Genomic DNA, 24,644 nt, shown 5'->3' with positions numbered 1-24,644 from the left:
CAAAAATGATTTTTAAACGAATTCGTAATAACCCGGGAAGAAAAAAACGCGGAGTTTTATCTTAACGGTTTCGTTATAGCAGCTTCTTGTGTAAGAATCCAATGCGTCACCCGCGTGGCAGGCGAGTATTCTACCACTGAACCACCAACGCTTGTTACGCGGTTATATATTTAGTAAAAGGACAAAAATGATTTTAAACGAGTTCGTAATAAAACGGGAAGAAAAAAACGCGGCTTTGTATCTTAACGATTTCGTTATAGCAGCTTCTTGTGTAAGAATCCAATGCGTCACCCGAGTGGCAGGCGAGTATTTTACCACTGAACCACCAACGCTTGTTACGCGGTTATATATTTAGTAAAAGGACAAAAATGATTTTTAAACGAGTTCGTAATAACCCGCGAAGAAAAAACCGCGGCTTTTTATTTTAACGATTTCGTTATAGCAGCTTCTTGTGAAAGAATCCAATGCGTTGGCCGGGAATCGGACCCGGGTCACCCGCGTGACAGGCGAGTATTCTACCACTGAACCGCCAACGCTTGTTACGCGGTTATATATTTAGTAAAAGGACAAAAATGATTTTTAAACGAGTTCGTAATAACCCGCGAAGAAAAAACCGCGGCTTTTTATTTTAACGATTTCGTTATAGCAGCTTCTTGTGAAAGAATCCAATGCGTTGGCCGGGAATCGGACCCGGGTCACCCGCGTGGCAGGCGAGTATTCTACCACTGAACCGCCAACGCTTGTTACGCGGTTATATATTTAGTAAAAGGACAAAAATGATTTTTAAACGAGTTCGTTATACCCCGGGAAGAAAAAAAAATGCGGTTTTTTATCTTGACGATTTCGTTATAGCAGCTTCTGGTGAAAGAATCCAATGCGTTGGCCGGGAATCGAACCCGGGTCACAGCAGGCGAGTATTCTACCACTGAACCACCAACGCTTGTTACGTGGTTATATATTTAGTAAAAGGACAAAAATGATTTTTAAACAAGTTCGTAATACCCCGGGAAGAAAAAAAAAACGCGGCTTTTTATCTTAACGATTTCTTTATAGCAGCTTCTTGTGAAAGAATCCAATGCGTAACCCGCTTGGCAGGCGTGTATTCTACCACTGAACCACCAACGCTTGTTACGCGGTTATATATTTAGTAAAAGGACAAAAATGATTTTTAAACGAGTTCGTAATAACCCGCGAAGAAAAAACCGCGGCTTTTTATTTTAACGATTTCGTTATAGCAGCTTCTTGTGAAAGAATCCAATGCGTTGGCCGGGAATCGGACCCGGGTCACCCGCGTGACAGGCGAGTATTCTACCACTGAACCGCCAACGCTTGTTACGCGGTTATATATTAAGTAAAAGGACAAAAATTATTTTTAAACGACTTCGTAATACCCCGGGAAGAAAAAAACGCGGAGTTTTATCTTTACGATTTCGTTATAGCAGCTTCTTGTGTAAGAATCCAATGCGTCACCCGCGTGGCAGGCGAGTATTCTACCACTGAACCACCAACGCTTGTTACGCGGTTATATATTTAGTAAAAGGACAAAAATGATTTTAAACGAGTTCGTAATAAAACGGGAAGAAAAAAACGCGGCTTTGTATCTTAACGATTTCGTTATAGCAGCTTCTTGTGTAAGAATCCAATGCGTCACCCGAGTGGCAGGCGAGAATTTTACCACTGAACCACCAACGCTTGTTACGCGGTTATATATTTAGTAAAAGGACAAAAATGATTTTTAAACGAGTTCGTAATAACCCGCGAAGAAAAAACCGCGGCTTTTTATTTTAACGATTTCGTTATAGCAGCTTCTTGTGAAAGAATCCAATGCGTTGGCCGGGAATCGGACCCGGGTCACCCGCGTGGCAGGCGAGTATTCTACCACTGAACCGCCAACGCTTGTTACGCGGTTATATATTTAGTAAAAGGACAAAAATGATTTTTAAACGAGTTCGTAATAACCCGCGAAGAAAAAACCGCGGCTTTTTATTTTAACGATTTCGTTATAGCAGCTTCTTGTGAAAGAATCCAATGCGTTGGCCGGGAATCGGACCCGGGTCACCCGCGTGGCAGGCGAGTATTCTACCACTGAACCGCCAACGCTTGTTACGCGGTTATATATTTAGTAAAAGGACAAAAATGATTTTTAAACGAGTTCGTTATACCCCGGGAAGAAAAAAAAATGCGGTTTTTTATCTTGACGATTTCGTTATAGCAGCTTCTGGTGAAAGAATCCAATGCGTTGGCCGGGAATCGAACCCGGGTCACAGCAGGCGAGTATTCTACCACTGAACCACCAACGCTTGTTACGTGGTTATATATTTAGTAAAAGGACAAAAATGATTTTTAAACAAGTTCGTAATACCCCGGGAAGAAAAAAAAATGCGGCTTTTTATCTTAACGATTTCTTTATAGCAGCTTCTTGTGAAAGAATCCAATGCGTAACCCGCGTGGCAGGCGTGTATTCTACCACTGAACCACCAACGCTTGTTACGCGGTTATATATTTAGTAAAAGGACAAAAATGATTTTTAAACGAGTTCGTAATAACCCGCTAAGAAAAAACCGCGGCTTTTTATTTTAACGATTTCGTTATAGCAGCTTCTTGTGAAAGAATCCAATGCGTTGGCCGGGAATCGGACCCGGGTCACCCGCGTGACAGGCGAGTATTCTACCACTGAACCGCCAACGCTTGTTACGCGGTTATATATTAAGTAAAAGGACAAAAATTATTTTTAAACGACTTCGTAATACCCCGGGAAGAAAAAAACGCGGAGTTTTATCTTTACGATTTCGTTATAGCACCTTCTTGTGTAAGAATCCAATGCGTCACCCGCGTGGCAGGCGAGTATTCTACCGCTGAACCACCAACGCTTGTTACGCGGTTATATATTAAGTAAAAGGACAAAAATGATTTTTAAACGAATTCGTGATAACCCGGGAAGAAAAAAACGCGGCTTTTTATCTTAACGATTTCGTTATAGCACCTTCTTGTGAAAGAATCCAATGCGTCACTCGCGTGGCTGCCGAGTATTTTACCACTGAACCACCAACGCTTGTTACGCGGTTATATATTTAGTAAAAGGACAAAAATGATTTTTAAACGAGTTCGCAATACCCCGGGAGGAAAAAAAAAACGCGGCTTTTTATCTTAACGATTTCGTTATAGCAGCTTCTTGTGAAAGAATCCAATGCGTTGGCCGGGAATCCGACCCGGGTCACCCGCGTGGCAGGCGAGTATTCTACCACTGAACCACCAACGCTTGTTACGCGGTTATATATTTAGTAAAAGGACAAAAATAATTTTTAAACGAGATCGTAATACCCCGGGAAGAAAAAAACGCGGAGTTTTATCTTTACGATTTCGTTATAGCAGCTTCTTGTGAAAGAATCCAATGCGTCACCCGCGTGGCAGGCGAGTATTCTACCACTGAACCACCAACGCTTGTTACGCGGTTATATATTTAGTAAAAGGACAAAAATTATTTTTAAACGACTTCGTAATAGCCCCGGGAAGAAAAAAACGCGGAGTTTTATCTTTACGATTTCGTTATAGCAGCTTCTTGTGTAAGAATCCAATGCGTCACCCGAGTGGCAGGCGAGTATTTTACCACTGAACCACCAACGCTTGTTACGCGGTTATATATTTAGTAAAAGGACAAAAATGATTTTTAAACGAGTTCGTAATACCCCGGGAAGAAAAGAAAAACGCGGCTTTTTATCTTTACGATTTCGTTATAGCAGCTTCTTGTGTAAGAATCCAATGCATCACCCGAGTGGTAGGCGAGTATTTTACCACTGAACCACCAACGCTTGTTACGCGGTTATATATTTAGTAAAAGGACAAAAATGATTTTTAAACGAGTTCGTAATACCCCGGGAAGAAAAAAACGCGGAGTTTTATCTTAACGATTTCGTTATAGCAGCTTCTTGTGTAAGAATCCAATGCGTCACCCGCGTGGCAGGCGAGTATTCTACCACTGAACCACCAACGCTTGTTACGCGGTTATAAATTTAATAAAAGGACAAAAATGATTTTTAAACGAGTACGTAATACCCTGGGAAGAAAAAAAAACGCGGAGTTTTATCATAACGATTTCGTTAAAGCAGCTTCTTGTGTAAGAATCCAATGCGTCACCCGCGTGGCAGGCGAGTATTCTACCACTGAACCACCAACGCTTGTTACGCGGTTATATATTTAGTAAAAGGACAAAAATGATTTTTTAACGAGTTCGTTATACCCCGGGAAGAAAAAAAACGCGGTTTGTTATCTTGACGATTTCGTTATAGCAGCTTCTTGCGAAAAAATCCAATGCGTTGGCCTAGAATTGAACCCGGGTCACCCGCGTGTCAGGCGAGTATTCTACCACTGAACCACCAACGCTTGTTACGCGGTTATATATTTAGTAAAAGGACAAAAATGATTTTTAAACAAGTTCGTAATACCCCGGGAAGAAAAAAAAACGCGGCTTTTTATCTTAACGATTTCTTTATAGCAGCTTCTTGTGAAAGAATCCAATGCGTAACCCGCGTGGCAGGCGAGTATTCTACCACTGAACCACCAACGCTTGTTACGCGGTTATATAATTAGTAAAAGGACAAAAATGATTTTTAAACGAGTTCGTAATAACCCGGGAAGAAAAAAAACGCGGCTTTGTATCTTAACGATTTCGTTATAGCAGCTTCTCGTGTAAGAATCCAATGCGTCACCCGCGTGGCAGGCGAGTATTCTACCACTGAACCACCAACGCTTGTTACGCGGTTATATATTTAGTAAAAGGACAAAAATGATTTTTAAACCAATTCGTAATAACCCGGGAAGAAAAAAACGCGGCTTTGTATCTTAACGATTTCGTTATAGCAGCTTCTTGTGTAAGAATCCAATGCGTCACCCGAGTGGTAGGCGAGTATTTTACCACTGAACCACCAACGCTTGTTACGCGGTTATATATTTAGTAAAAGGACAAAAATGATTTTTAAACGAGTTCGTAATACCCCGGGAAGAAAAAAACGCGGTGTTTTATCTTAACGATTTCGTTATAGCAGCTTCTTGTGAAAGAATCCAATGCGTTGGCCGGGAATCAGACCCGGGTCACCCGCGTGGCAGGCGAGTATTCTACCACTGAACCACCAACGCTTGTTACGCGGTTATATATTTAGTAAAAGGATAAAAATGATTTTTAAACGAATTCGTAATACCCCGGGAAGAAAAAAAACGCGGCTTTTTATCTTAACGATTTCGTTATAGCAGCTTCTTGTGAAAGAATCCAATGCGTTGGCCGGGAATCAGACCCGGGTCACCCGCGTGGCAGGCGAGTATTCTACCACTGAACCACCAACGCTTGTTACGTGGTCAAATATATAGTAAAAGGACAAAAATAATTTTTAAACGAGTTCGTAATACCCTGGGAAAAAAAACGCGGCTTTTTATCTTAACGATTTCTTTATCGCAGCTTCTTGTGTAAGAATCCAATGCGTCACCCGCGTGGCAGGCGAGTATTCTACCACGGAACCACCAACGCTTGTTACGCGGTTATATATTTAGTAAAAGGACAAAAATGATTTTTAAACGAGTTCGTAATACCCCGGGAAGAAAAAAAAACGCGGCTTTTTATCTTTACGATTTCGTTATAGCAGCTTCTTGTGTAAGAATCCAATGCGTCACCCGAGTGGTAGGCGAGTATTTTACCACTGAACCACCAACGCTTGTTACGCGGTTATATATTTAGTAAAAGGACAAAAATGATTTTTAAACGAGTTCGTAATACCCCGGGAAGAAAAAAACGCGGTGTTTTATCTTAACGATTTCGTTATAGCAGCTTCTTGTGTAAGAATCCAATGCGTCACCCGCGTGGCAGGCGAGTATTCTTTCACTGAACCACCAACGCTTGTTACGCGGTTATAAATTTAATAAAAGGACAAAAATGATTTTTAAACGAGTACGTAATACCCTGGGAAGAAAAAAAAAACGTGGAGTTTTATCATAACGATTTCGTTAAAGCAGCTTCTTGTGTAAGAATCCAATGCGTCACCCGCGTGGCAGGCGAGTATTCTACCACTGAACCACCAACGCTTGTTACGCGGTTATATATTTAGTAAAAGGACAAAAATGATTTTTTAACGAGTTCGTTATACCCCGGGAAGAAAAAAAACGCGGTTTGTTATCTTGACGATTTCGTTATAGCAGCTTCTTGCGAAAAAATCCAATGCGTTGGCCGGGAATCGAACCCGGGTCACCCGCGTGGCAGGCGAGTATTCTACCACTGAACCACCAACGCTTGTTACGCGGTTATATATTTAGTAAAAGGACAAAAATGATTTTTAAACAAGTTCGTAATACCCCGGGAAGAAAAAAAAACGCGGCTTTTTATCTTAACGATTTCGTTAAAGCAGCTTCTTGTGTAAGAATCCAATGCGTAACCCGCGTGGCAGGCGAGTATTCTACCACTGAACCACCAACGCTTGCTACGCGGTTATATATTTAGTAAAAGGACAAAAATGATTTTTAAACGAGTTCGTAATAACCCGGGAAGAAAAAAACGCGGCTTCGTATCTTAACGATTTCGTTATAGCAGCTTCTCGTGTAAGAATCCAATGCGTCACCCGCGTGGCAGGCGAGTATTCTACCACTGAACCACCAACGCTTGTTACGCGGTTATATATTTAGTAAAAGGACAAAAATGATTTTTAAACCAATTCGTAATAACCCGGGAAGAAAAAAACGCGGCTTTTTATCTTAACGATTTCGTTATAGCAGCTTCTTGTGAAAGAATCCAATGCGTCACCCGCGTGGCAGGCGAGTATTTTACCACTGAACCACCAACGCTTGATACGCGGTTATATATTTAGTAAAAGGATAAAAATGATTTTTAAACGAATTCGTAATACCCCGGGAAGAAAAAAAACGCGGCTTTTTATCTTAACGATTTCGTTATAGCAGCTTCTTGTGAAAGAATCCAATGCGTTGGCCGGGAATCAGACCCGGGTCACCCGCGTGGCAGGCGAGTATTCTACCACTGAACCACCAACGCTTGTTACGTGGTCAAATATACAGGGTCTTTTTTTTTTCTCGGAAAAGTGTTTTTTTTCAAAAACTATTTATAGTACCGATTTCAAATTTGGAAGGTCAATTCTCTATACCGGGGGACATAAGTTTGAGAAATTTGAGCGTTTTCGGTAATGTTTTTCACCAATTTTGAAAAATTATTTTTCGACCACTAGGTGCGAGATAAAAAATTTCTATTATAAAGTTGTAGGCCGTCATCGAAAACCCTTAAAAATTGTTCACTCGACGAAAAACAACTTATTTATCAGTGAAAATTCGAGCTTGAAATATTTACAAGTTGGTGAAGCCAAATTACGATTGTTTGAAACAATAATTGAAAAGGGAACAAGTCTAATACAAACGTAGTAGAGTTTTCACACTTGAAAAAATGTACACGTTTGGTTTTTAAATGCAGATATTTTATTCACATAAATTTTTACAAAACATTTTCAATAATATCACCATTGGCTGCAACACAGGTTTGTGCGCGGACAATTAAGTTCTCAAACGCTTTCTCTACCATTTCTGGTGTGACGTCTCGGCAAGCACTGATTATTCGTCTAATGAGTTCCTCCCTAGTTTCAATGGGCGTGGCGTATACCTTTGCTTTAACGAATCCCCAGAGAAAATAATCCAGCGGTGTTAGGTCAGGTGACCTTGCTGGCCAATGCACTGGACCATTTCTCCCTATCCACCTTTCAGGAAACTCGTTGTTGAGGTGCTCAGTTACTTGCCGGGAAAAATGCGTAGGGGCGCCATCTTGCTGAAACCACAACTGACGTCTTTCAGCCAATGGAAGGTCGTCGATTGCGTCACTCAGTTCGTTCTGTAGAAAATGTAAATACCTTTGGCCGTTGAGGTTCGTCGGCAGGAAAAAGGTACCAATCAAACGGTTTCCAACAAGTCCAACCCAAACATTGACCCGTTCAAATTGAACCTGGTGATGATATTCAAAACCCCAATGTGGGTTGATGTCAGACCAAAGATGGCTGTTTTGATGATTAAAGGGCCCATCTCTAGAAAATGACGCTTCGTCGGAGAACAAAACATGGCGCAAAAATTGTCTATCTTCTTGGACAGCATTTAGTAACCAGTTGCTAAATTCATAACGTCTTTGATGGTCTCCGTCAATTAGTCCTTGGTGGAGCGTAGCTCTGTATGGGTGATAGCGATTCTTACGAAGAATTTTCCACACACGATTTGCAGAACAACCCAAATCAGCAGCGGCGTTAGCGCAACTGTGACGAGGATATGCCACAAAGTACGCGAGTACATTGTTCTCGAAGTCTAAATCCGGTTGACCCAATCCGCGAAACCTAGGTTGCAAGTTACCAAATTGATTGAAATCGTGAATTGCTCGTCTTACTGTATTTACAGATGGTGCTCCATTTGGATGTCTTTCTGCGAAGATTTCAGTCACTCTTCTAAGGTTTTGCGCTGCTTCTCCATAGTAAATGGCAACTATCTCGGTACGCTCAGCTACTGAATAACGAGGCATTGTTCGAAATATTATCAAACACTGATAATAATCTCCCAAAGTTTTCCTTTAAATACCCAATGCATGTTTAGGATTGACCTATAGCCTCTTGTTTTTTAAATCCGGTCGTTTTTTTAACCAAAGTTTCAACTGGATTAGGTAATTCGGTTTCAATTATCGTTTCAAACAATCGTAATTTGGCTTCACCAACTTGTAAATTTTTCAAGCTCGAATTTTCACTGATAAATAAGTTGTTTTTCGTCGAGTGAACAATTTTTAAGGGTTTTCGATGACGGCCTACAACTTTATAATAGAAATTTTTTATCTCGCACCTAGTGGTCGAAAAATAATTTTTCAAAATTGGTGAAAAACATTACCGAAAACGCTCAAATTTCTCAAACTTATGTCCCCCGGTATAGAGAATTGACCTTCCAAATTTGAAATCGGTACTATAAATAGTTTTTGAAAAAAAAACACTTTTCCGAGCAAAAAAAAAGACCCTGTATAGTAAAAGGACAAAAATAATTTTTAAACGAGTTCGTAATACCCTGGGAAAAAAAAACGCGGCTTTTTATCTTAACGATTTCTTTATCGCAGCTTCTTGTGTAAGAATCCAATGCGTCACCCGCGTGGCAGGCGAGTATTCTACCACGGAACCACCAACGCTTGTTACGCGGTTATATATTTAGTAAAAGGACAAAAATGATTTTTAAACGAGTTCGTAATACCCCGGGAAGAAAAAAAAACGCGGCTTTTTATCTTTACGATTTCGTTATAGCAGCTTCTTGTGTAAGAATCCAATGCGTCACCCGAGTGGTAGGCGAGTATTTTACCACTGAACCACCAACGCTTGTGACGCGGTTATATATTTAGTAAAAGGACAAAAATGATTTTTAAACGAGTTCGTAATACTCCGGGAAGAATAAAACGCGGAGTTTTATCTTAACGATTTCGTTATAGCAGCTTCTTGTGTAAGAATCCAATGCGTCACCCGCGTGTCAGGCGAGTATTCTACCACTGAACCACCAACGCTTGTTACGCGTTTATAAATTTAATAAAAGGACAAAAATGATTTTTAAACGAGTACGTAATACCCTGGGAAGAAAAAAAAACGCGGAGTTTTATCATAACGATTTCGTTAAAGCTGCTTCTTGTGTAAGAATCCAATGCGTCACCCGCGTGGCAGGCGAGTATTCTACCACTGAACCACCAACGCTTGTTACGCGGTTATATATTTAGTAAAAGGACAAAAATGATTTTTTAACGAGTTCGTTATACCCCGGGAAGAAAAAAAACGCGGTTTGTTATCTTGACGATTTCGTTATAGCAGCTTCTTGCGAAAAAATCCAATGCGTTGGCCGGGAATCGAACCCGGGTCACCCGCGTGGCAGGCGAGTATTCTACCACTGAACCACCAACGCTTGTTACGCGGTTATATATTTAGTAAAAGGACAAAAATGATTTTTAAACAAGTTCGTAATACCCCGGGAAGAAAAAAAAACGCGGCTTTTTATCTTAACGATTTCTTTATAGCAGCTTCTTGTGAAAGAATCCAATGCGTAACCCGCGTGGCAGGCGAGTATTCTACCACTGAACCACCAACGCTTGTTACGCGGTTATATATTTAGTAAAAGGACAAAAATGATTTTTAAACGAGTTCGTTATACCCCGGGAAGAAAAAAACGCGGCTTTGTATCTTAACGATTTCGTTATAGCAGCTTCTTGCGAAAAAATCCAATGCGTTGGCCGGGAATCGAACCCGGGTCACCCGCGTGGCAGGCGAGTATTCTACCACTGAACCACCAACGCTTGTTACGCGGTTATATATTTAGTAAAAGGACAAAAATGATTTTTAAACAAGTTCGTAATACCCCGGGAAGAAAAAAAAACGCGGCTTTTTATCTTAACGATTTCTTTATAGCAGCTTCTTGTGAAAGAATCCAATGCGTAACCCGCGTGGCAGGCGAGTATTCTACCACTGAACCACCAACGCTTGTTACGCGGTTATATATTTAGTAAAAGGACAAAAATGATTTTTAAACGAGTTCGTAATAACCCGGGAAGAAAAAAACGCGGCTTTGTATCTTAACGATTTCGTTATAGCAGCTTCTCGTGTAAGAATCCAATGCGTCACCCGCGTGGCAGGCGAGTATTCTACCACTGAACCACCAACGCTTGTTACGCGGTTATATATTTAGTAAAAGGACAAAAATGATTTTTAAACGAGTTCGTAATAACCCGGGAAGAAAAAAACGCGGCTTTGTATCTTAACGATTTCGTTATAGCAGCTTCTCGTGTAAGAATCCAATGCGTCACCCGCGTGAAAGGCGAGTATTCTACCACTGAACCACCAACGCTTGTTACGCGGTTATATATTTAGTAAAAGGACAAAAATGATTTTTAAACCAATTCGTAATAACCCGGGAAGAAAAAAACGCGGCTTTTTATCTTAACGGTTTCGTTATAGCAGCTTCTTGTGTAAGAATCCAATGCGTCACCTGCGTGGCAGGCGAGTATTCTACCACTGAACCACCAACGCTTGTTACGCGGTTATATATTTAGTAAAAGGACAAAAATGATTTTTAAACGAGTTCGTAATAACCCGGGAAGAAAAAAACGCGGCTTTGTATCTTAACGATTTCGTTAAAGCTGCTTCTTGTGTAAGAATCCAATACGTCACCCGCGTGGCAGGCGAGTATTCTACCACTGAACCACCAACGCTTGTTACGCGGTTATATATTTAGTAAAAGGACAAAAATGATTTTTTAACGAGTTCGTTATACCCCGGGAAGAAAAAAAAACGCGGTTTGTTATCTTGACGATTTCGTTATAGCAGCTTCTTGCGAAAAAATCCAATGCGTTGGCCGGGAATTGAACCCGGGTCACCCGCGTGGCAGGCGAGTATTCTACCACTGAACCACCAACGCTTGTTACGCGGTTATATATTTAGTAAAAGGACAAAAATGATTTTTAAACAAGTTCGTAATACCCCGGGAAGAAAAAAAAACGCGGCTTTTTATCTTAACGATTTCTTTATAGCAGCTTCTTGTGAAAGAATCCAATGCGTAACCCGCGTGGCAGGCGAGTATTCTACCACTGAACCACCAACGCTTGTTACGCGGTTATATATTTAGTAAAAGGACAAAAATGATTTTTAAACGAGTTCGTAATAACCCGGGAAGAAAAAAACGCGGCTTTGTATCTTAACGATTTCGTTATAGCAGCTTCTTGTGTAAGAATCCAATGCGTCACACGCGTGGCAGGCGAGTATTCTACCACTGAACCACCAACGCTTGCTACGCGGTTATAAATTTAATAAAAGGACAAAAATGATTTTTAAACGAGTACGTAATACCCCGGGAAGAAAAAAACGCGGAGTTTTATCTTAACGATTTCGTTATAGCAGCTTCTTGTGTAAGAATCCAATGCGTCACACGCGTGGCAGGCGAGTATTCTACCACTGAACCAACAACGCTTGCTACGCGGTTATAAATTTAATAAAAGGACAAAAATGATTTTTAAACGAGTACGTAATACCCTGAGAAGAAAAAAAAAACGCGGAGTTTTATCATAACGATTTCGTTATAGCAGCTTCTTGTGTAAGAATCCAATGCGTCACCCGCGTGGCAGGCGAGTATTCTACCACTGAACCACCAACGCTTGTTACGCGGTTATATATTTAGTAAAAGGACAAAAATGATTTTTAAACGAGTTCGTAATACCCCGGGAAGAAAAAAAACGCGGTTTTTTATCTTGACGATTTCGTTATAGCAGCTTCTTGTGAAAAAATCCAATGCGTTGGCCGGGAATCGAACCCGGGTCACCCGCGTGGCAGGCGAGTATTCTACCACTGAACCACCAACGCTTGTTACACGGTTATATATTTAGTAAAAGGGCAAAAATTATTTTTAAACGAGTTCGTAATACTGCGGGAAGAAGAAAAAAACGCGGCTTTTTATCTTAACGATTTCTTTATCGCAGCTTCTTGTGAAAGAATTCAATGCGTCACCCGCGTGGCAGGCGAGTACTCTACCACTGAACCGCCAACGCTTGTTACGCAGTTATATATTTAGTAAAAGGACAAAAATTATTTTTAAACGACTTCGTAATACCCCGGGAAGAAAAAAACGCGGAGTTTTATCTTTACGATTTCGTTATAGCAGCTTCTTGTGTAAGAATCCAATGCGTCACCCGCGTGGCAGGCGAGTATTCTACCACTGAACCACCAACGCTTGTTACGCGGTTATATATTTAGTAAAAGGACAAAAATGATTTTTAAACGAGTTCGTAATACCCCGGGAAGAAAAAAAAACGCGGTTTTTTATCTTGACGAATTCGTTATAGCAGCTTCTTGTGAAAAAATCCAATGCGTTGGCTGGGAATCGAACCCGGGTCACCCGCGTGGCAGGCGAGTATTCTACCACTGAACCACCAACGCTTGTTACGCGGTTATATATTTAGTAAAAGGACAAAAATGATTTTTAAACAAGTTCGTAATACCCCGGGAAGAAAAAAAAAACGCGGCTTTTTATCTTAACGATTTCTTTATAGCAGCTTCTTGTGAAAGAATCCAATGCGTAACCCGCGTGGCAGGCGAGTATCCTACCACTGAACCACCAACGCTTGTTACGCGGTTATATATTTAGTAAAAGGACAAAAATGATTTTTAAACGAGTTCGTAATAACCCGGGAAGAAAAAAACGCGGCTTTGTATCTTAACGATTTCGTTATAGCAGCTTCTCGTGTAAGAATCCAATGCGTCACCCGCGTGGCAGGCGAGTATTCTACCACTGAACCACCAACGCTTGTTACGCGGTTATATATTTAGTAAAAGGACAAAAATGATTTTTAAACGAGTTCGTAATAACCCGGGAAGAAAAAAACGCGGCTTTGTATCTTAACGATTTCGTTATAGCAGCTTCTCGTGTAAGAATCCAATGCGTCACCCGCGTGGCAGGCGAGTATTCTACCACTGAACCACCAACGCTTGTTACGCGGTTATATATTTAGTAAAAGGACAAAAATGATTTTTAAACCAATTCGTAATAACCCGGGAAGAAAAAAACGCGGCTTTTTATCTTAACGGTTTCGTTATAGCAGCTTCTTGTGTAAGAATCCAATGCGTCACCTGCGTGGCAGGCGAGTATTCTACCACTGAACCACCAACGCTTGTTACGCGGTTATATATTTAGTAAAAGGACAAAAATGATTTTTAAACGAGTTCGTAATAACCCGGGAAGAAAAAAACGCGGCTTTGTATCTTAACGATTTCGTTATAGCAGCTTCTCGTGTAAGAATCCAATGCGTCACCCGCGTGGCAGGCGAGTATTCTACCACTGAACCACCAACGCTTGTTACGCGGTTATATATTTAGTAAAAGGACAAAAATGATTTTTAAACCAATTCGTAATAACCCGGGAAGAAAAAAACGCGGCTTTTTATCTTAACGATTTCGTTATAGCAGCTTCTTGTGAAAAAATCCAATGCGTTGGCTGGGAATCGAACCCGGGTCACCCGCGTGGCAGGCGAGTATTCTACCACTGAACCACCAACGCTTGTTACGCGGTTATATATTTAGTAAAAGGACAAAAATGATTTTTAAACAAGTTCGTAATACCCCGGGAAGAAAAAAAAAACGCGGCTTTTTATCTTAACGATTTCTTTATAGCAGCTTCTTGTGAAAGAATCCAATGCGTAACCCGCGTGGCAGGCGAGTATTCTACCACTGAACCACCAACGCTTGTTACGCGGTTATATATTTAGTAAAAGGACAAAAATGATTTTTAAACGAGTTCGTAATAACCCGGGAAGAAAAAAACGCGGCTTTGTATCTTAACGATTTCGTTATAGCAGCTTCTCGTGTAAGAATCCAATGCGTCACCCGCGTGGCAGGCGAGTATTCTACCACTGAACCACCAACGCTTGTTACGCGGTTATATATTTAGTAAAAGGACAAAAATGATTTTTAAACGAGTTCGTAATAACCCGGGAAGAAAAAAACGCGGCTTTGTATCTTAACGATTTCGTTATAGCAGCTTCTCGTGTAAGAATCCAATGCGTCACCCGCGTGGCAGGCGAGTATTCTACCACTGAACCACCAACGCTTGTTACGCGGTTATATATTTAGTAAAAGGACAAAAATGATTTTTAAACCAATTCGTAATAACCCGGGAAGAAAAAAACGCGGCTTTTTATCTTAACGGTTTCGTTATAGCAGCTTCTTGTGTAAGAATCCAATGCGTCACCTGCGTGGCAGGCGAGTATTCTACCACTGAACCACCAACGCTTGTTACGCGGTTATATATTTAGTAAAAGGACAAAAATGATTTTTAAACGAGTTCGTAATAACCCGGGAAGAAAAAAACGCGGCTTTGTATCTTAACGATTTCGTTATAGCAGCTTCTCGTGTAAGAATCCAATGCGTCACCCGCGTGGCAGGCGAGTATTCTACCACTGAACCACCAACGCTTGTTACGCGGTTATATATTTAGTAAAAGGACAAAAATGATTTTTAAACCAATTCGTAATAACCCGGGAAGAAAAAAACGCGGCTTTTTATCTTAACGATTTCGTTATAGCAGCTTCTTGTGAAAGAATCCAATGCGTCACCCGCGTGGCAGGTGAGTATTTTACCACTGAACCACCAACGCTTGATACGCGGTTATATATTTAGTAAAAGGATAAAAATGATTTTTGAACGAATTCGTAATAACCCGGGAAGAAAAAAAACGCGACTTTTTATCTTAACGATTTCGTTATAGCAGCTTCTTGCGAAAGAATCCAATGCGTTGGCCGGGAATCGGACCCGGGTCACCCGCGTGGCAGGCGAGTGTTCTACCACTGAACCACCAACGCTTGTTACGTGGTCAAATATATAGTAAAAGGACAAAAATAATTTTTAAACGAGTTCGTAATACCCTGGGGAAAAAAACGCGGCTTTTTATCTTAACGATTTCTTTATCGCAGCTTCTTGTGAAAGAATCCAATGCGTCACCCGCGTGGCAGGCGAGTATTCTACCACGGAACCACCAACGCTTGTTACGCGGTTATATATTTAGTAAAAGGACAAAAATGATTTTTAAACAAGTTCGTAATACCCCGGGAAGAAAAAAAACGCGGCTTTTTATCTAAACGATTTCTTTATAGCAGCTTCTTGTGAAAGAATCCAATGCGTAACCCGCGTGGCAGGCGAGTATTCTACCACTGAACCACCAATGCTTGTTACGCGGTTATATATTTAGTAAAAGGACAAAAATGATTTTTAAACGAGTTCGTAATAACCCGCGAAGAAAAAAACGCGGCTTTTTATCTTAACGGTTTCGTTATAGCAGCTTCTTGTGTAAGAATCCAATGCGTCACCCGCGTGGCAGGCGAGTATTTTAACACTGAACCACCAACGCTTGTTACGCGGTTATATATTTAGTAAAAGGGCAAAAATGATTTTTAAACGAGTTCGTAATACTGCGGGAAGAAAAAAAAACGCGGCTTTTTATCTTAACGATTTCTTTATCGCAGCTTCTTGTGAAAGAATTCAAAGCGTCACCCGCGTGGCAGGCGAGTACTCTACCACTGAACCGCCAACGCTTGTTACGCAGTTATATATTTAGTAAAAGGACAAAAATTATTTTTAAACGAGTTCGTAATACCCCGGGAAGAAAAATACGCGGAGTTTTATCTTAACGATTTCGTTATAGCAGCTTCTTGTGTAAGAATCCAATGCGTCACACGCGTGGCAGGCGAGTATTCTACCACTGAACCACCAACGCTTGCTACGCGGTTATAAATTTAATAAAAGGACAAAAATGATTTTTAAACGAGTACGTAATACCCCGGGAAGAAAAAAACGCGGAGTTTTATCTTAACGATTTCGTTATAGCAGCTTCTTGTGTAAGAATCCAATGCGTCACACGCGTGGCAGGCGAGTATTCTACCACTGAACCAACAACGCTTGCTACGCGGTTATAAATTTAATAAAAGGACAAAAATGATTTTTAAACGAGTACGTAATACCCTGGGAAGAAAAAAAAACGCGGAGTTTTATCATAACGATTTCGTTATAGCAGCTTCTTGTGTAAGAATCCAATGCGTCACCCGCGTGGCAGGCGAGTATTCTACCACTGAACCACCAACGCTTGTTACGCGGTTATATATTTAGTAAAAGGACAAAAATGATTTTTAAACGAGTTCGTTATACCCCGGGAAGAAAAAAAACGCGGTTTTTTATCTTGACGATTTCGTTATAGCAGCTTCTTGTGAAAAAATCCAATGCGTTGGCCGGGAATCGAACCCGGGTCACCCGCGTGGCAGGCGAGTATTCTACCACTGAACCACCAACGCTTGTTACACGGTTATATATTTAGTAAAAGGGCAAAAATTATTTTTAAACGAGTTCGTAATACTGCGGGAAGAAGAAAAAAAACGCGGCTTTTTATCTTAACGATTTCTTTATCGCAGCTTCTTGTGAAAGAATTCAATGCGTCACCCGCGTGGCAGGCGAGTACTCTACCACTGAACCGCCAACGCTTGTTACGCAGTTATATATTTAGTAAAAGGACAAAAATTATTTTTAAACGACTTCGTAATACCCCGGGAAGAAAAAAACGCGGAGTTTTATCTTTACGATTTCGTTATAGCAGCTTCTTGTGTAAGAATCCAATGCGTCACCCGCGTGGCAGGCGAGTATTCTACCACTGAACCACCAACGCTTGTTACGCGGTTATATATTTAGTAAAAGGACAAAAATGATTTTTAAACGAGTTCGTAATACCCCGGGAAGAAAAAAAAACGCGGTTTTTTATCTTGACGATTTCGTTATAGCAGCTTCTTGTGAAAAAATCCAATGCGTTGGCTGGGAATCGAACCCGGGTCACCCGCGTGGCAGGCGAGTATTCTACCACTGAACCACCAACGCTTGTTACGCGGTTATATATTTAGTAAAAGGACAAAAATGATTTTTAAACAAGTTCGTAATACCCCGGGAAGAAAAAAAAAACGCGGCTTTTTATCTTAACGATTTCTTTATAGCAGCTTCTTGTGAAAGAATCCAATGCGTAACCCGCGTGGCAGGCGAGTATTCTACAACTGAACCACCAACGCTTGTTACGCGGTTATATATTTATTAAAAGGACAAAAATGATTTTTAAACGAATTCGTAATAACCCGGGAAGAAAATAACGCGGCTTTTTATCTTAACGATTTCGTTATAGCAGCTTCTTGTGTAAGAATCCAATGCGTCACCCGCGTGGCAGGCGAGTATTCTACCACTGAACCAACAACGCTTGTTACGCAGTTATATATTTAGTAAAAGGACAAAAATGATTTTTAAACCAGTTCGTAATAACCCGGGAAGAAAAAAACGCGGCTTTGTATCTTAACGATTTCGTTATAGCAGCTTCTTGTGTAAGAATCCAATGCGTCACCCGCGTGGCAGGCGAGTATTCTACCACTGAACCACCAACGCTTGTTACGCGGTTATATATTTAGTAAAAGGACAAAAATGATTTTTAAACGAATTCGTAATACCCCGGGAAGAAAAAAACGCGGCTTTTTATCTTAACGATTTCGTTATAGCAGCTTCTTGTGAAAGAATCCAATCCGTTGGCCGGGAATCGGACCCGGGTCACCCGCGTGGCGGGCGAGTATTCTACCACTGAACCACCAACGCTTGTTACGCGGTCATATATTTAGTAAAAGGACAAAAATAATTTTTAAACGAGTTCGTAATACCCTGGGAAAAAAACGCGGCTTTTTATCTTAACGATTTCTTTATCGCAGCTTCTTGTGAAAGAATCCAATGCGTCACCCGCGTGGCAGGCGAGTATTCTACCACTGAACCACTAACGCTTGTTACGCGGTTATATATTTAGTAAAAGGACAAAAATGATTTTTAAACAAGTTCGTAATACCCCGGTAAGAAAAAAAAACGCGGCTTTTTATCTTAACGATTTCTTTATAGCAGCTTCTTGTGAAAGAATCCAATGCGTAACCCGCGTGGCAGGCGAGTATTCTACCACTGAACCACCAACGCTTGTTACGCGGTTATATATTTATTAAAAGGACAAAAATGATTTTTAAACGAATTCGTAATAACCCGGGAAGAAAATAACGCGGCTTTTTATCTTAACGATTTCGTTATAGCAGCTTCTTGTGTAAGAATCCAATGCGTCACCCGCGTGGCAGGCGAGTATTCTACCACTGAACCACCAACGCTTGTTACGCGGTTATATATTTAGTAAAAGGACAAAAATGATTTTTAAACCAATTCGTAATAACCCGGGAAGAAAAAAACGCGGCTTTGTATCTTAACGATTTCGTTATAGCAGCTTCTTGTGTAAGAATCCAATGCGTCACCCGAGTGGTAGGCGAGTATTTTACCACTGAACCACCAACGCTTGTTACGCGGTTATATATTTAGTAAAAGGACAAAAATGATTTTTAAACGAGTTCGTAATACCCCGGGAAGAAAAAAACGCGGAGTTTTATCTTAAAGATTTCGTTATAGCAGCTTCTTGTGTAAGAATCCAACGCGTCACACGCGTGGCAGGCGAGTATTCTACCACTGAACCACCAACGCTTGTTACGCGGTTATAAATTTAATTAAAGGACAAAAATGATTTTTAAACGAGTACGTAATACCCTGGGAAGAAAAAAAAACGCGGAGTTTTATCATAACGATTTCGTTATAGCAGCTTCTTGTGTAAGAATCCAATGCGTCACACGCGTGGCAGGCGAGTATTCTACCACTAAACCACCAACGCTTGTTACGCGGTTATAAATTTAATAAAAGGACAAAAATGATTTTTAAACGAGTACGTAATACCCTGGGAAGAAAAAAAAACGCGGAGTTTTATCATAACGATTTCGTTATAGCAGCTTCTTGTGTAAGAATCCAATGCATCACCCGCGTGGCAGGCGAGTATTCTACCACTGAACCACCAACGCTTGTTACGCGGTTATATATTTAGTAAAAGGACAAAAATGATTTTTTAACGAGTTCGTAATACCCCGGGAAGAAAAAAAAACGCGGTTTTTTATCTTGACGATTTCGTTATAGCAGCTTCTTGTGAAAAAATCCAATGCGTTGGCCGGGAATCGAACCCGGGTCACCCGCGTGGCAGGCGAGTATTCTACCACTGAACCACCAACGCTTGTTACGCGGTTATATATTTAGTAAAAGGACAAAAATGATTTTTAAACAAGTTCGTAATACCCCGGGAAGAAAAAAAAACGCGGCTTTTTATCTTAACGATTTCTTTATAGCAGCTTCTTGTGAAAGAATCCAATGCGTAACCCGCGTGGCAGGCGAGTATTCTACCACTGAACCACCAACGCTTGTTACGCGGTTATATATTTATTAAAAGGACAAAAATGATTTTTAAACGAGTTCGTAATAACCCGCGAAGAAAAAAACGCGGCTTTTTATCTTAACGGTTTCGTTATAGCAGCTTCTTGTGTAAGAATCCAATGCTTCACCCGCGTGGCAGGCGAGTATTCTACCACTGAACCACCAACGCTTGTTACGCGGTTATATATTTAGTAAAAGGACAAAAATGATTTTTAAACGAGTTCGTAATAGCCCGGGAAGAAAAAAACGCGGCTTTGTATCTTAACGATTTCGTTATAGCAGCTTCTTGTGTAAGAATCCAATGCGTCACCCGCGTGGCAGGCGAGTATTCTACCACTGAACCACCAACGCTTGTTACGCGGTTATATATTTAGTAAAAGGACAAAAATGATTTTTAAACGAGTACGTAATACCCCGGGAAGAAAAAAAAACGCGGCTTTTTATCTTAACGATTTCTTTATAGCAGCTTCTTGTGAAAGAATCCAATGCGTAACCCGCGTGGCAGGCGAGTATTCTACCACTGAACCACCAACGCTTGTTACGCGGTTATATATTTATTAAAAGGACAAAAATGATTTTTAAACGAATTCGTAATAACCCGGGAAGAAAATAACGCGGCTTTTTATCTTAACGATTTCGTTATAGCAGCTTCTTGTGTAAGAATCCAATGCGTCACCCGCGTGGCAGGCGAGTATTCTACCACTGAACCACCAACGCTTGTTACGCGGTTATATATTTAGTAAAAGGACAAAAATGATTTTTAAACCAATTCGTAATAACCCGGGAAGAAAAAAACGCGGCTTTGTATCTTAACGATTTCGTTATAGCAGCTTCTTGTGTAAGAATCCAATGCGTCACCCGAGTGGTAGGCGAGTATTTTACCACTGAACCACCAACGCTTGTTACGCGGTTATATATTTAGTAAAAGGACAAAAATGATTTTTAAACGAGTTCGTAATACCCCGGGAAGAAAAAAACGCGGAGTTTTATCTTAACGATTTCGTTATAGCAGCTTCTTGTGTAAGAATCCAACGCGTCACACGCGTGGCAGGCGAGTATTCTACCACTGAACCACCAACGCTTGTTACGCGGTTATAAATTTAATTAAAGGACAAAAATGATTTTTAAACGAGTACGTAATACCCTGGGAAGAAAAAAAAAACGCGGAGTTTTATCATAACGATTTCGTTATAGCAGCTTCTTGTGTAAGAATCCAATGCGTCACACGCGTGGCAGGCGAGTATTCTACCACTGAACCACCAACGCTTGTTACGCGGTTATAAATTTAATAAAAGGACAAAAATGATTTTTAAACGAGTACGTAATACCCTGGGAAGAAAAAATACGCGGAGTTTTATCATAACGATTTCGTTATAGCAGCTTCTTGTGTAAGAATCCAATGCATCACCCGCGTGGCAGGCGAGTATTCTACCACTGAACCACCAACGCTTGTTACGCGGTTATATATTTAGTAAAAGGACAAAAATGATTTTTTAACGAGTTCGTAATACCCCGGGAAGAAAAAAAAACGCGGTTTTTTATCTTGACGATTTCGTTATAGCAGCTTCTTGTGAAAAAATCCAATGCGTTGGCCGGGAATCGAACCCGGGTCACCCGCGTGGCAGGCGAGTATTCTACCACTGAACCACCAACGCTTGTTACGCGGTTATATATTTAGTAAAAGGACAAAAATGATTTTTAAACAAGTTCGTAATACCCCGGGAAGAAAAAAAAACGCGGCTTTTTATCTTAACGATTTCTTTATAGCAGCTTCTTGTGAAAGAATCCAATGCGTAACCCGCGTGGCAGGCGAGTATTCTACCACTGAACCACCAACGCTTGTTACGCGGTTATATATTTATTAAAAGGACAAAAATGATTTTTAAACGAGTTCGTAATAACCCGCGAAGAAAAAAACGCGGCTTTTTATCTTAACGGTTTCGTTATAGCAGCTTCTTGTGTAAGAATCCAATGCGTCACCCGCGTGGCAGGCGAGTATTCTACCACTGAACCACCAACGCTTGTTACGCGGTTATATATTTAGTAAAAGGACAAAAATGATTTTTAAACGAGTTCGTAATAGCCCGGGAAGAAAAAAACGCGGCTTTGTATCTTAACGATTTCGTTATAGCAGCTTCTTGTGTAAGAATCCAATGCGTCACCCGCGTGGCAGGCGAGTATTCTACCACTGAACCACCAACGCTTGTTACGCGGTTATATATTTAGTAAAAGGACAAAAATGATTTTTAAACGAGTACGTAATACCCTGGGAAGAAAAAAAAACGCGGAGTTTTATCATAACGATTTCGTTAAAGCAGCTTCTTGTGTAAGAATCCAATGCGTCACACGCGTGGCAGGCGAGTATTCTACCACTGAACCACCAACGCTTGTTACGCGGTTATAAATTTAATAAAAGGACAAAAATGATTTTTAAACGAGTACGTAATACCCTGGGAAGAAAAAAAAACGTGGAGTTTTATCATAACGATTTCTTTATAGCAGCTTCTTGTGAAAGAATCCAATGCGTCACCCGCGTGGCAGGCGAGTATTCTACCACTGAACCACCAACGCTTGTTACGCGGTTATATATTTAGTTAAAGGACAAAAATGATTTTTAAACAAGTTCGTAATACCCCGGGAAGAAAAAAAAACGCGGCTTTTTATCTTAACGATTTCTTTATAGCAGCTTCTTGTGAAAGAATCCAATGCGTAACCCGCGTGGCAGGCGAGTATTCTACCACTGAACCACCAACGCTTGTTACGCGGTTATATATTTATTAAAAGGACAAAAATGATTTTTAAACGAATTCGTAATAACCCGGGAAGAAAATAACGCGGCTTTTTATCTTAACGATTTCGTTATAGCAGCTTCTTGTGTAAGAATCCAATGCGTCACCCGCGTGGCAGGCGAGTATTCTACCACTGAACCAACAACGCTTGTTACGCAGTTATATATTTAGTAAAAGGACAAAAATGATTTTTAAACCAGTTCGTAATAACCCGGGAAGAAAAAAACGCGGCTTTGTATCTTAACGATTTCGTTATAGCAGCTTCTTGTGTAAGAATCCAATGCGTCACCCGCGTGGCAGGCGAGTATTCTACCACTGAACCACCAACGCTTGTTACGCGGTTATATATTTAGTAAAAGGACAAAAATGATTTTTAAACGAATTCGTAATACCCCGGGAAGAAAAAAACGCGGCTTTTTATCTTAACGATTTCGTTATAGCAGCTTCTTGTGAAAGAATCCAATGCGTTGGCCGGGAATCGGACCCGGGTCACCCGCGTGGCGGGCGAGTATTCTACCACTGAACCACCAACGCTTGTTACGCGGTCATATATTTAGTAAAAGGACAAAAATAATTTTTAAACGAGTTCGTAATACCCTGGGAAAAAAACGCGTGTTTTTATCTTAACGATTTCTTTATCGCAGCTTCTTGTGAAAGAATCCAATGCGTCACCCGCGTGGCAGGCGAGTATTCTACCACTGAACCACCAACGCTTGTTACGCGGTTATAAATTTAATAAAAGGACAAAAATGATTTTAAAACGAGTACGTAATACCCTGGGAAGAAAAAAAAACGCGGAGTTTTATCATAACGATTTCGTTATAGCAGCTTCTTGTGTAAGAATCCAATGCATCACCCGCGTGGCAGGCGAGTATTCTACCACTGAACCACCAACGCTTGTTACGCGGTTATATATTTAGTAAAAGGACAAAAATGATTTTTTAACGAGTTCGTAATACCCCGGGAAGAAAAAAAAACGCGGTTTTTTATCTTGACGATTTCGTTATAGCAGCTTCTTGTGAAAAAATCCAATGCGTTGGCCGGGAATCGAACCCGGGTCACCCGCGTGGCAGGCGAGTATTCTACCACTGAACCACCAACGCTTGTTACGCGGTTATATATTTAGTAAAAGGACAAAAATGATTTTTAAACAAGTTCGTAATACCCCGGGAAGAAAAAAAAACGCGGCTTTTTATCTTAACGATTTCTTTATAGCAGCTTCTTGTGAAAGAATCCAATGCGTAACCCGCGTGGCAGGCGAGTATTCTACCACTGAACCACCAACACTTGTTACGCGGTTATATATTTATTAAAAGGACAAAAATGATTTTTAAACGAGTTCGTAATAACCCGCGAAGAAAAAAACGCGGCTTTTTATCTTAACGGTTTCGTTATAGCAGCTTCTTGTGTAAGAATCCAATGCGTCACCCGCGTGGCAGGCGAGTATTCTACCACTGAACCACCAACGCTTGTTACGCGGTTGTATATTTAGTAAAAGGACAAAAATGATTTTTAAACGAGTTCGTAATAGCCCGGGAAGAAAAAAACGCGGCTTTGTATCTTAACGATTTCGTTATAGCAGCTTCTTGTGTAAGAATCCAATGCGTCACCCGCGTGGCAGGCGAGTATTCTACCACTGAACCACCAACGCTTGTTACGCGGTTATATATTTAGTAAAAGGACAAAAATGATTTTTAAACGAGTACGTAATACCCTGGGAAGAAAAAAAAACGCGGAGTTTTATCATAACGATTTCGTTAAAGCAGCTTCTTGTGTAAGAATCCAATGCGTCACACGCGTGGCAGGCGAGTATTCTACCACTGAACCACCAACGCTTGTTACGCGGTTATAAATTTAATAAAAGGACAAAAATGATTTTTAAACGAGTACGTAATACCCTGGGAAGAAAAAAAAACGTGGAGTTTTATCATAACGATTTCTTTATAGCAGCTTCTTGTGAAAGAATCCAATGCGTCACCCGCGTGGCAGGCGA

General features: G+C 40.7%; 18 non-coding genes across 18 annotated transcripts; all 18 read right to left on the bottom strand.

Annotated features, from left to right (window-relative positions):
* Positions 1 to 4,309: 4,309 nt before the first annotated feature.
* TRNAV-GAC (transfer RNA valine (anticodon GAC)) lies at positions 4,310 to 4,380 on the bottom strand. Its single transcript has one exon. It is a non-coding gene; the product is annotated as a tRNA-Val (tRNA).
* Positions 4,381 to 5,062: 682 nt separating this feature from the next.
* TRNAG-GCC (transfer RNA glycine (anticodon GCC)) lies at positions 5,063 to 5,133 on the bottom strand. The gene has a single exon. It is a non-coding gene; the product is annotated as a tRNA-Gly (tRNA).
* A 134-nt stretch (positions 5,134 to 5,267) lies between these two features.
* TRNAG-GCC (transfer RNA glycine (anticodon GCC)) lies at positions 5,268 to 5,338 on the bottom strand. Its single transcript has one exon. It is a non-coding gene; the product is annotated as a tRNA-Gly (tRNA).
* An 865-nt stretch (positions 5,339 to 6,203) lies between these two features.
* Positions 6,204 to 6,274, bottom strand: TRNAG-GCC (transfer RNA glycine (anticodon GCC)). Its single transcript has one exon. It is a non-coding gene; the product is annotated as a tRNA-Gly (tRNA).
* Positions 6,275 to 6,956: 682 nt separating this feature from the next.
* Positions 6,957 to 7,027, bottom strand: TRNAG-GCC (transfer RNA glycine (anticodon GCC)). Its single transcript has one exon. It is a non-coding gene; the product is annotated as a tRNA-Gly (tRNA).
* A 2,841-nt stretch (positions 7,028 to 9,868) lies between these two features.
* TRNAG-GCC (transfer RNA glycine (anticodon GCC)) lies at positions 9,869 to 9,939 on the bottom strand. The gene has a single exon. It is a non-coding gene; the product is annotated as a tRNA-Gly (tRNA).
* A 317-nt stretch (positions 9,940 to 10,256) lies between these two features.
* TRNAG-GCC (transfer RNA glycine (anticodon GCC)) lies at positions 10,257 to 10,327 on the bottom strand. Its single transcript has one exon. It is a non-coding gene; the product is annotated as a tRNA-Gly (tRNA).
* Positions 10,328 to 11,374: 1,047 nt separating this feature from the next.
* Positions 11,375 to 11,445, bottom strand: TRNAG-GCC (transfer RNA glycine (anticodon GCC)). Its single transcript has one exon. It is a non-coding gene; the product is annotated as a tRNA-Gly (tRNA).
* An 867-nt stretch (positions 11,446 to 12,312) lies between these two features.
* On the bottom strand, positions 12,313 to 12,383 carry TRNAG-GCC (transfer RNA glycine (anticodon GCC)). Its single transcript has one exon. It is a non-coding gene; the product is annotated as a tRNA-Gly (tRNA).
* A 502-nt stretch (positions 12,384 to 12,885) lies between these two features.
* On the bottom strand, positions 12,886 to 12,956 carry TRNAG-GCC (transfer RNA glycine (anticodon GCC)). The gene has a single exon. It is a non-coding gene; the product is annotated as a tRNA-Gly (tRNA).
* Positions 12,957 to 14,002: 1,046 nt separating this feature from the next.
* Positions 14,003 to 14,073, bottom strand: TRNAG-GCC (transfer RNA glycine (anticodon GCC)). Its single transcript has one exon. It is a non-coding gene; the product is annotated as a tRNA-Gly (tRNA).
* A 1,229-nt stretch (positions 14,074 to 15,302) lies between these two features.
* TRNAG-GCC (transfer RNA glycine (anticodon GCC)) lies at positions 15,303 to 15,373 on the bottom strand. Its single transcript has one exon. It is a non-coding gene; the product is annotated as a tRNA-Gly (tRNA).
* A 1,411-nt stretch (positions 15,374 to 16,784) lies between these two features.
* TRNAG-GCC (transfer RNA glycine (anticodon GCC)) lies at positions 16,785 to 16,855 on the bottom strand. Its single transcript has one exon. It is a non-coding gene; the product is annotated as a tRNA-Gly (tRNA).
* A 503-nt stretch (positions 16,856 to 17,358) lies between these two features.
* Positions 17,359 to 17,429, bottom strand: TRNAG-GCC (transfer RNA glycine (anticodon GCC)). The gene has a single exon. It is a non-coding gene; the product is annotated as a tRNA-Gly (tRNA).
* Positions 17,430 to 19,594: 2,165 nt separating this feature from the next.
* TRNAG-GCC (transfer RNA glycine (anticodon GCC)) lies at positions 19,595 to 19,665 on the bottom strand. Its single transcript has one exon. It is a non-coding gene; the product is annotated as a tRNA-Gly (tRNA).
* A 1,781-nt stretch (positions 19,666 to 21,446) lies between these two features.
* Positions 21,447 to 21,517, bottom strand: TRNAG-GCC (transfer RNA glycine (anticodon GCC)). Its single transcript has one exon. It is a non-coding gene; the product is annotated as a tRNA-Gly (tRNA).
* Positions 21,518 to 23,114: 1,597 nt separating this feature from the next.
* On the bottom strand, positions 23,115 to 23,185 carry TRNAG-GCC (transfer RNA glycine (anticodon GCC)). The gene has a single exon. It is a non-coding gene; the product is annotated as a tRNA-Gly (tRNA).
* Positions 23,186 to 23,683: 498 nt separating this feature from the next.
* TRNAG-GCC (transfer RNA glycine (anticodon GCC)) lies at positions 23,684 to 23,754 on the bottom strand. Its single transcript has one exon. It is a non-coding gene; the product is annotated as a tRNA-Gly (tRNA).
* Positions 23,755 to 24,644: the final 890 nt, after the last annotated feature.

Source organism: Leiobunum rupestre, chromosome 6 (assembly GCF_980474605.1).
Source record: "Leiobunum rupestre chromosome 6, qqLeiRupe1.1.hap1, whole genome shotgun sequence".
Classification (NCBI taxonomy): domain Eukaryota; kingdom Metazoa; phylum Arthropoda; class Arachnida; order Opiliones; family Sclerosomatidae; genus Leiobunum; species Leiobunum rupestre.
Note: the sequence above shows the minus strand (reverse complement) of the source record. Positions and strands in the feature narration are given on the sequence as shown.